We start from the raw sequence: 10922 nt of genomic DNA on the forward strand, positions 1-10922 counted from the left end.
ACGGTGGCCAGAGTTCAGTTTGCTATTGTTGACGTTTATTAGGCCATCAGTGGGAATAAGTGCAGAATTAATGTACGTAGACTCCACCATCCATCCCAATCTTACTCTGTGTGTTCTCTAAAGGAAAAGCACTGCTTTCAAAATGGAGCTGCTCATGTCAATCTAAACCCAGGCAGTGCATCTCAGTGAACGAGTGCGTAGAGGCAGCTGCTCTGCAGTGGAGAGAACAGGTAGCATGTCAAGAGAGAGCAACTCTACTCAAACAGCCACAGTGTGTAATGATAACTACACTGAGGAGAGTCAGGGCAAAACAAAGAATACGCCTGAACACGAGGTAACTGTCCACATCACAGACACGAGAAGTGTGTGAAGCTTTGAGGTCATCGCAATTAAAGGTTCACAATGACAATCACATTTAGGGGCTTTAACTCACAATCATTTTCATTATTGATTAATACATATATTGTATTTATGCATTTTTATATTATAGTCGTATAATGTCCTACAGATCACGGTGGCGGTTTCACATTGCTTGGATTTGTCCACTGAACAGTCCAAAACCCAACAACAGTCAATGCAAAGTGATAAAAGAAAAGCAGCAAGTCCTCCCACTAAAGAACTAAAGAATGTTTGGCCTCTATTGTTTTATGAACAATTCATTGATTATTGAAATTGTTGTAGATATCGACCATCTAAACAGGGAAACTTCAGTAGACCTCAAAGAAACAACCTGACAAAAAATGAGACCAAAACAATAATTTAACAACCAATATAATACTAGAACTGACTAAACTACATCAACTTTCACATCTCACTTCCATCCAATACTGCGTGAGCTACACAGCTCAGTAGCCTCAAGCAGCGCTGGTGAACACCACATTTCAAACACACAAACACAGCTCCCGACATGCAACGGATGTAAAAGGATGCAGCAGGCTCTGCTATGACGCTCCACGTTGACTGTAGCTGAGCAGCGTGGCACAATCTCTCCACGCATGATCAATTCATGATCTACTGTACGGAATGAGGCCACCCAGTGAATCTAATCTGCATATATAGACGGCAGCTAATGGGGCATTTTAAAGTTAGCTTTCGCCGGGGAGGTTTCTCCTGAGCTTCTCCTGGGAGATGTGGCCTCCTTTAGATGAAGCATGGATTTACCAAAGAGCTTAACTTAGTGACAGCAAATCCCAACATGCCACTACCTTAACTATTCTCTTTACTTAGGGGAACACAGGCATTTCAAAACTCTAATTCTCCTTTTTGTGTGTGTGCATGTCTTTGTTATGAGCGCTTTGGGGAAAAGTACCTGTAGAAATGATCTGAAAGCAGCTCTCAAAGGCTGCTGTTGGACAATAACAAGTTGTAATTTCTGATTCTACGTTAGTTGAGTTTGAGTTCATGCAGGTATTCTACAACTGGTTTCTCAGGAGCACGTGTTAAAGGAGTCCAGGCACAGAGAGGGATCATGAGGTTGAGAATAAATCAGTCAGGATTCAATAAACAGCAGCAGGATGAAGCAACTTTACAAAAACATCTGTAATTGTGTCACTTCACCACCAAAGCACGGAGGAAAAACTCAAAATACAGCAACACATGTGAATACAAATCCCCAGTCATGTGGCTCAAATGAAGGCATTAAAAAAAAGAAAAGACTGCTTACCTCTCTGTGAACGTCTCGCGGATCATTTGCTCCACTCGTTCCAGCAGGTGGATGACAGAAGAATCCAAATGATGTGTGACTGCAGCTTGTGTCTCTCTCAGTGACAGTTCGTTCAAACTGAGAGATTTCCTTGATTATCAGTTTAGAGGTCAAACTGTGTTTGGACTGTGAAAAAAACAAACAGATGATTGTGTGAAGGCAAGTCTGGGAACTACTTTTCTCAGTGGCTCAGTGCCAGGTGCTTGTGGTTTGACTGCAATCAGTGGAGACAAAGGAGTCAGAGGGTGTTAGTCCCGTGATGTCCACCAGGGGGGTAACAATGGCCTCCTCCAAAGCATTACACTACCCGGTGAAATGAGTCCAGCGGATTATGATTTATTTGCAGTGACACAGATCAGATTGGAATGCGAGTGTGTATGCAGTCAAAATTCGCATGGATCTGTTATTTGGTTTTAAGAAGAATTGTGCAGAAAAAAACCCTGTAATAGGATAGAAGGTACTCTACTCCTGTCTGCTGAAAACACAGAAGGAGAGGAAGATGAATCATAAGTTACACAACACTCTTCAAACATAAAAATACATCTCAAAGATTTACATAAGAAGACAACTTATGACAATCAGAATGAGAAGAAAGACAGCTGAGACAGCTTTAAAGCACACAAAGCTAGACAGTTATCAAGTCACTCTTAAGTGTAAACACAGGAGACAGATATGGCTTTTACAAGTAGATCCGATATGAGCTGAGTGGACATGCAGTGGACTCACAACCTGAACATAGTTTTATTCATTTCTAACCTGATGAAGACGGTTCTACTTTGTGCACTAAATGACCAGAAGCATGTGGACATCCAAACAATAAACCCAAATATGAATCAACATGTGATTACAACACCATGATCATTGCTCTGCTGCTCTAACAGCCTCCAGTCTTTCTACCAGATGTTGAACCTGCTAAAAAAGGATTCAGGAGCACTAGTGAGGTCCAACACTGATGGTGGGTGATCAGGTCTGGCTCCAGTTCATCCTGAAGGTGTTGGATGGGGGTGAGGTCAGAAGAGCTCTGTGGAAAGTTCCTCCACAACAAACTGGGGAAACAATTTCTTTATTGTCTAAAACATCACCGTGTGATGTCACATTAAGATGTCCCTTCATCTGAGCTAAAGGGCCCCGAACCAGGAAACACTGCTCCCGGACCAAAGAACAGCGTGTGTACATGGACGTCTACCTACATTTGGCCGTCATGCATTGAAAGCCTGCAGTGTACACATTCTGTGCCGGGAGATAATTACATTTACTGCACAAACCTCTGAGCACCCTTTTAGTTATTGCAGCCCACAATTGGTTTATTGAGTGAACTGGAATACAATTTCCAAAAATGAACTAATCGAGGATATAGAGCTAACAAAATAATGAAAATAAACCACTTCAGTGCAGTCCTGTGTGTGTACAGCGGATTTCAAATGCGCTTTTTCAATAATCTTTTTTTTTGAAAAGCATCGTCTCTTATAAAGATCTGTGCGTCTCTTAATCTAATCAAACAGTGCCCTCCTATGGCTTAATTGGGTAATCTACATTTTAATGCTCACAACGCCACCAATACCCCTGCTAGTAATTGAATATCTACTTGTTCTCCGGCTCAGTGAGTGACATTGATGAAGCACAGCGGGTGAGAGTTCGTTGCCACAACACTATTACAGTTAGAGAACAGCGGCAGGCGTGGAGGTAATGATCGGACTGCCAGCTCAGCTGCACCGAGGAGAAAAAACAGATGCGAGACGAGGGAGAGCTGCAGCGAGAAACACAGAACAAAGATGCTGATCTGCTGTTCTCATCTCGAAGCGTTCGCTTCTCTGTTTATCTCATGAGGCTGATTTGGATCCAGAGCAGGACGGAGGAAACAACAAAGGAAGAAACAGAAGATGTTGAACTGACAGAAGAAGGAAAACAAGAAACAAATATTTAAAAAAAGCAGAGAAAGAGAAGTGTTGAGGGAGGACAAAAGTTTTCAGAGGGCTGGTGGGGAGCGATTACTGAGAAATATCGAAACTTATTCCTTCATTACAGTGTGTGAAGCCAGAGGCTAGACTGAGGTCTATACAGTCTCATTGAATTATTGATCACTGTAGCCCTGCACGGACACACACACACACACACACACACACACACACACACACACACACGGTCTCTGCTACATCAAGGCTTTGTTTTTTCTGTGTGTGTGTGTTTGCAAGCTGCGGGAGTGTGTAAGTCGTGTTTGGATGACTGAGTGCATGCTAGGTTTGCGTGTGTGTGTGTGTGTGTGTGTGAGACTTGTTTTTGTAGGCATGCTTCTTCAAATGTACAAAGTGCTATCAGTCCATCTCTAAAGCCCGAAGTGTTAATGCCCGTCCTGAATGGCCACACTACAAAGGCGGTGAGCAAAGCCCACCAATCGTTGCAGGAAGTGGATGTGCTTGTTGGATCGGTGGCGTAGGAACGTTAGGGATGCAGACTCTTCTAATTCCAGCCTCACTGAGACGTGAGAGGACACGGTTCCAGATGATCCAACAAGTACTTCTTTTGAAGCATGCTGGGCCCTCAGGGGGGCAGTGGTGGAGGCCTAAAGTTAGAGAAGCGAGCTTGTGCACCGGTTCAATCCCCCCCCCGGGACCAGCAGGATGAGCAAGGCCCTTGATCCCAGCTGCTCCAGTGGAGCTGCTCCGTGGCCACCAGGTCAGACTGTGGTTGTGCTGGAAGACTTCCAAGTGATCAGGGCGGTCCTGGAAAAGTGAGCATTGCTCTCAGTGAAACTCCCCCCTGAATACATATAGGCTGAGTTTTACACATGTAGATGTGATGGTGTGATGATGAAGAGGTTGATGATCAGCTTACACCTACTAGATACTGCACAGCGACACTGTAGCAACCTAGGGTAGCATGTCGGGTATGTATTTTCAGATGATCTTACAAAAAAACCACCACTTTACAGAATTCATATGATCAGATTTTTAGAAGGTAATGCCTGCAAAAAAATCCTTAGTTGCCAAAAGAAAATATTGCTTACAATCTTTTTTAAATCTAACTACTAGTCCATCATGTCTTCTTTTTCAGGTTAGACGTTTTGTCGAATCATTTCATCAAAAGTTGACACGTTTTAGTCTTTGTGCAACTGAAGCTCTTTTCTTCTTAACTAGCTAAATGTAACATGATTCTGAGCCACATGTGTGGTTAATATGCAGATATGATGCTTGACAGGATTTTGAGACCATTACTCCTCAAACTTGGAAGAAAGTTTACTTTTAAGGGTGTCAATATGACAACATATGTTATTTCTGGATATAAATCATTTCAGTCTTCACAAAAACTCTTAAGCACAGGATGCAAATAAATACAGGTATATGAATAAAACAGTGTGTGTGTGTGTGTGTGTGTGTACTTTTACAATTCTGTTGTTCAAGTGATGGACTTCTCCTTTGATTAAACTCAAGGTCTTTTAGGTTTTCCAGGATGCATGCAAACCCTGATCTTCGTCTTTGTCCCAGTCAGGATCCGGAGCTCTGGGCTCTGTGTACTCGACGTATTCTGGTATGTTCTGGTATCCGTGTGTTTGCAGGCACTTAAATATGTGTGAAAGTTCCTATATTTCAGACTGTTGCTCCCTGCAGACGAACTCCTCGCTGGTTCTCTGATAGAGATGTCAGACACATGAAACAGCTCCCCCACAGCATGATCATAGAGGAACGAGGGACCGAGGGAGGTTAAAAATGAATGGACAAACGAACAGAAGTCAGAAAGACGGAGAGGGGAAGGAGACGGAGAGAAGCAGACATGAGTTTGAATTGATGAAGGATGGAGGAGGTGGAGGGTCGGAGTCTGGTGTGAGTGTACAGCTCCAAAAACACACAGAGAGAAAGAGATAAAGAGAATGATAGAGTGGCCTCTGAAAAGCAGAATGAGATGTCTGGAGTGGGGGAAAGAAATGAATGAGGAGAAAACAGAGTCCAAACAAAGAGAAATGCGCTCCAGCAGCAGCCCCTGCCGGTCAAACACTGAACTGAAGATGGTCAGTCTGTCGGCGGTCGTGTTCACACTGCCCTCTAAAAGTGACAAGGTTCAGACACTTCACGTGCTTTGGTTTTATTGATGTGTTTACACACATGCAGGGTGAAAAACATGGGAATCAAACGTCTCTCTGAAGAAGTGGGCGATAAATCTCTCAGATATGGATCAGGTTTGAGAGAAGCAAGAACTGCGGCCACATTAAGGAACTGGAATTATGCACACACCAGTTTCCACTCAAGAACTGGTATGAAATCAGGTCACGCTGGAAGCATGTGAGCTTTTTATGCACACCGACTGACCGGGGGAACTGCTGATCTAATCATTAAATATGAATTTGTCACTGCAGCCGTAGAGAAGCAAGCTGAAATATTGTTTCTCACAGGACCAGGGTATAAAAAAAACACCTGCGTGTGTGTGTGTGTAATTACTCCATAGATGGTCTGACTGATAGCAGCTCAGTTGTATTACTCTTATTCACTATAGAGATATTACTTTGTTACCTTTTCCCTTATGTTCAGCCGATGATGATGGTGATTTATGTTCTAATGGGAAAAAACAATATCATGTGTGAAAAGTCCCAAAACTACACGCTTCCCTATATATACTGTATATATATATATACACAATTATTCACATGTTAAATGCTTTTTTACATTTGAAAAAACACATTTTAAATGCTGAAAGGAGTTTCAAATGTCATGTTAGATGACTTATGTATGTTTTCCACCTGTAAAATGTCCAAACCACATGTGGTCATGTTATGTAATACGGTGTTTCACATGTGATACGTTTGTGAGATTCATAACATGCAGATGCCTTACGAATCTGATGAAAGAATGCACATGAATATCTCTGAGTCTTGAATATTTAGTCATGCACCAACACAGCACCTGGCCCCAGGAGTGTAAACACAGCCAGGAGAGCGGGAGGCACATCTGTATTCAGTACAGGTATCCAAGTGCATGCCTCTGTGTGTGTGTGTGTGTGTGTGTGTGTGTGTGTGTGTGTGTGTGTCCCTCTCTCCTCGGGGCGCAGCGTAGCCGCGCTGTGAGGACGGGATCTTTTATCTTGGCTGACGTCCCAATCAATCAGCCAGACACTGATGGAGACCCAGGGTGCCCACACACTCCTCACACACACGCACATCTGGAGCTCTTAACCCTTTCCTATCTGTCCTTTGTCGAACAGCAGCCTCTTTGTTCACAGAGTCAGGAAGGAGGTCTTTGTCAGGTCCTGATTGTGTGTCTGTGCTCCCACCTTTAACACACCCACACACACACACAAATGCTCACACATGCATCCAGACCTACATCACCAACAGTTGACTATCACGCTACTCCAAACAAGTGTGGTCCTCGGGGGGTAAAATCTTTAACGATGTCCTCTGTTAAATCCGACGGAGGGAATCAGTATCATCTATAACATCTTCCCCAAAAACATAGTTTCCCAGAAGCCCAAGAGCATCGCAGGTAAAGATCCACTTATCATGGAGGTATTTAAGGGAGAGGACTTCAAATACACACACTGCCACGTTGGAAAAAAAAAACTTAATGAGAGCAGTAGTTTTTTTTAAACGGTGACAAATGAATTATTGTTGAACTTTGTTGAACTCACAAAGGGTTCAAAGACTGATACCAAGTGCTGTTGTTTAGAATATGGACCTATATACGGATTGAATCACAGATTTCCTTCGACTCTTTATGACTCTAAGGTAACGGGACAAGAGTTTTGGGAAGCAGGTGAATGAAAAGAGTCCGAGGGAGACCAGGTAGGAGGATGTGTTGGAGGTGCACTAATGTACCGACAGAAAATTTAAGATGACATCACCAATAACTGGGTCTCTCCTGGAAAGACTTCTCTTTATCGCCACTACTTCTTACAAAGAAGAAACGTTGACCTGTCTTTCTTTTCAAACAGATTCATCAATTTGAACAGAAATGGACGCTCTTCCTCTCCAACAATCCTTCTCATTTCCTCCCTACAATGGCAGCTATTTCATGTGCTATTAGTCTCTCGGGTATCATCATATCGGGTGCGGCGGGACGGACGTTACAGTAGCCATACATCAGCCACAACAGGCCTCATTAAGTAACTGGCACCTGCTACCTACAGAGACCAATTAGATCATTGGGAGCAATGGGGTGTCATCTCTCTCTACCAGGATCCGGCCAATCACAATGTAATCACTTCAGCCCGCTCATTAATGATGATGAGGGTGAGGAAGCTGAGGCTGAAGTAACTTTGTTCTTTGTTCTCCCGTGTGGCCGATGATGAACGGACAAGTTAGGGGAGGTCTGCTTTCAAAACGAGTGCAAGGAAATTAAAGGACGTAACTTTTACAAAACAGAGAAAAACACGGACACTGCAGCTGTGGCTCGTTTTAAACCAGGGGTTAAAAATGTACACACATTGCGTGTTGTAAATGCGATACTCTTGTCACGTCAGGTGTTGCAACAGTAACGGAAGCAGGGCTCGACGAATATTCAACTCGGGTTGATTAATTGAGACACTAATCGTTTCCACTAGTTGTGGAAAGAATTAGCATTCAAGAGTTAGTAAAACCTTAGTGAGTAAAACCTTAAGACCTTCCGATCGTCTGGGGTTTTCTAAATGCAAAGAACAAAGCGAGGGCCCTTGCACATCCTGGATTTGGACAGGCGAATCACAGCTGTTCATCTACATGCGTGAGAACATACGGGGGGGGGGGGGGATAACAGGCTGTTGTGCCGGGAATGAGCCAGAAATCCGTCCCCATTTCCATGAGGGAGGAGAACGCCGAGATTATTTATATTTTCTACACTTTCAACAGCAGCAATAGTGAGTAAACCCTAAACAATTTTTTTTGCGCAGCCCATAGTGGCCACTAGAAGAACTGCAGCATATAACCGCCAAAACCACATTTTTACCATTTTTACATTTCTGTTTGTGTGAAGGTCTAACAAAGATAATACATCACGCTTTTCAGTCAGCTTTAAAGGTGTCGATTTGATGTCTTTTTTAACTTTGGTTAGAGCCAGGCTTGCCGTTTCCCCCTGCTTCCAGGCTTTATGCTAAGCTAGGCTAACCTCATCCTAAATCCATTGTGCATCTCCAAAATCTTGAAGTATTTCTTTGAAGCTTTTTCTTCAAAGATTCAACTTCAACATTCAGTTTCTGTTCGGTGAAAACTTGCTTGAAAGCTGCATGATAATGTTGTTTATTTGATTTCACTCAATCCCAGCGGGCCAGAGCGGACCAGCAGGAGACTGTAAACTCACAGGGTATGGGCTTCAGGTTGGAGTTGAAAACATGAAAATCAAATCAATGAAGCGCCCGCCCGCACACACACACACACACACACACACACACCTTTATGGTCCGCGGCTCTCTTTTTTCCCTCTGGTGTCAGTTGTTGGCTTCATCCAGTTTCATGGTGCAGTCAGTGTGTTGCAAAGGAACATGCAGCTCTCGGTCATCCATCTTATTCAGTCAGATGAGGATATGGAGACAACAGTTTATTTTTTTTCGTGGGTTTGTATTTGTATCAGACTGGAGGAGAAAAAAAAAAAGTTTGAAAAAAATGTAACCAGAATTAAGTGGATTACAGTGATCAGCCTTCGTTTCAACGTGCAAAGAAACTCTACAGCACTGATTAATAGAGAAAGATTAGCCTAATATGTGAGAACTATTACGATTTGATGGTTTTCGAGGGTTCTTGGACCCCCTAAGACCCCTCATATTTTGGAAAATTGATGACAGGTAGCAGTCATTCAAAAGTTAAAGGCACTTCTGCATCTTGATGGCTTCAGTTGTCTTGTCTGACCGATGGCAGGAGGCCTGGCCCACACAGGCCAAGTCCATATATTTGGGTCTTGTTTTCTCCGTTTACATTCCCCATCCGCCCTTCTCCCCCGATCGTAGCTTTCTCCCTCTCTCCCCTCCCTCCCCTGCAGCCTGGAATAAATTTGCCCGGTCATGTAGAGCCGTGTCAGAGCGAGGCGAAGCTGGCAATTCATCACCCTGTGCTGCCTGCCTGTCACTGCTCCTCCGCGCTCTTTTCTTGTGTGTGTGTGTGTGTGTGTGTGTGTGTGTGTGTGTGTGTGTGTGTGTGTGTGTGGGGGTGTGTGTGTAGGACGGCTGTTCGCCTGCTGTCAGAGCTCCTCACCACCACCATGTGCACCCCCGTCCCCTCAGGACCTCCAGTAAAGACTGAGAGAGGCCCCTCGCTCTCCTCCTCCGCTCTGACAGCTCCCTGCGGACGCCTGGATGGATGGAAGGAATCAAGACAGGGAAGTAGGGTAAGGTAGAAGGGGGGGGGGGGGAAGGGACCCAATTATCCCAGAATGCAGAGGTAGGTGGTGTTTAAATCAGGCGGTGTGACCCCTGACCTCAGTAGTCCATTGGCGGGAGAGTGAGGTGCTTTAGCAAGAGTGAGGTGCTTTAGAAAGCTTTCTGCGGCAAGGAAAGCTAATGGAGCTCCATTTTACCATCATCTCTTCCTTGAGGCGTGGCGGCCCTGCAGCGCTGCACAGATTAGCCATTAGCCCCCATAAAAGCACCGCAAGCCCCACTGAAGCTGTCTCTCAAGACCATTAAGATGCCAGAAATCTCCCGCAGAGACACGGACACACAGCGGACACGCATCCAGCAGCCGAGCGGCTCATTTGAAGCCCCATTAGGGAGCCCGGCGCTGAAAAACCACAGCTTAACTGACTGGATGAAGCCACTTTACGGATAGCACGCAGAACTGCAGGGAAAACGAGTTTACAGATAATTTACTGTCACTTTTCTGCTCACACTCTCCAGACGGACACCGGGACGTGATGAGAACAAATGACTGAGAATCAAATGCACGGCATGAACCAGGAGAGAGGGGGTGCAATTCAACATCACGTTTATTAGACGAGAGAACTGAAGAGAGCGAGGCACTACTGTCCCCCCCCCCCCCCCGAGAACAAAAAGGTGTGATACACTGTGAAAAAGAAAGAAAGCGTAAGTCACTCTGAGACTGAGAAATAAATTAGATTTTCTTCAATTTCTGATTTCACCCAAGAGTACCGAGGCAGGGCAGAGTCAAGACCAAGACCATAAGAGTCCAGGGCACACACTGACCCACTTATATAAAAAACACACTCGGGACAGTTTTCTTGGGATTATTGTTTTCGGTAGAATATAGTTTGTCCCTGTGGGAAGAACCTCTTTTTTTATTATTATTAACTGAAGCATTCTGGTGCACTAC

This window comes from Anarhichas minor, unplaced genomic scaffold (genome assembly GCF_050575085.1).
Source record: "Anarhichas minor isolate MPS153535 unplaced genomic scaffold, ASM5057508v1 ptg000096l, whole genome shotgun sequence".
NCBI classification, from domain to species: Eukaryota; Metazoa; Chordata; class Actinopteri; order Perciformes; family Anarhichadidae; genus Anarhichas; species Anarhichas minor.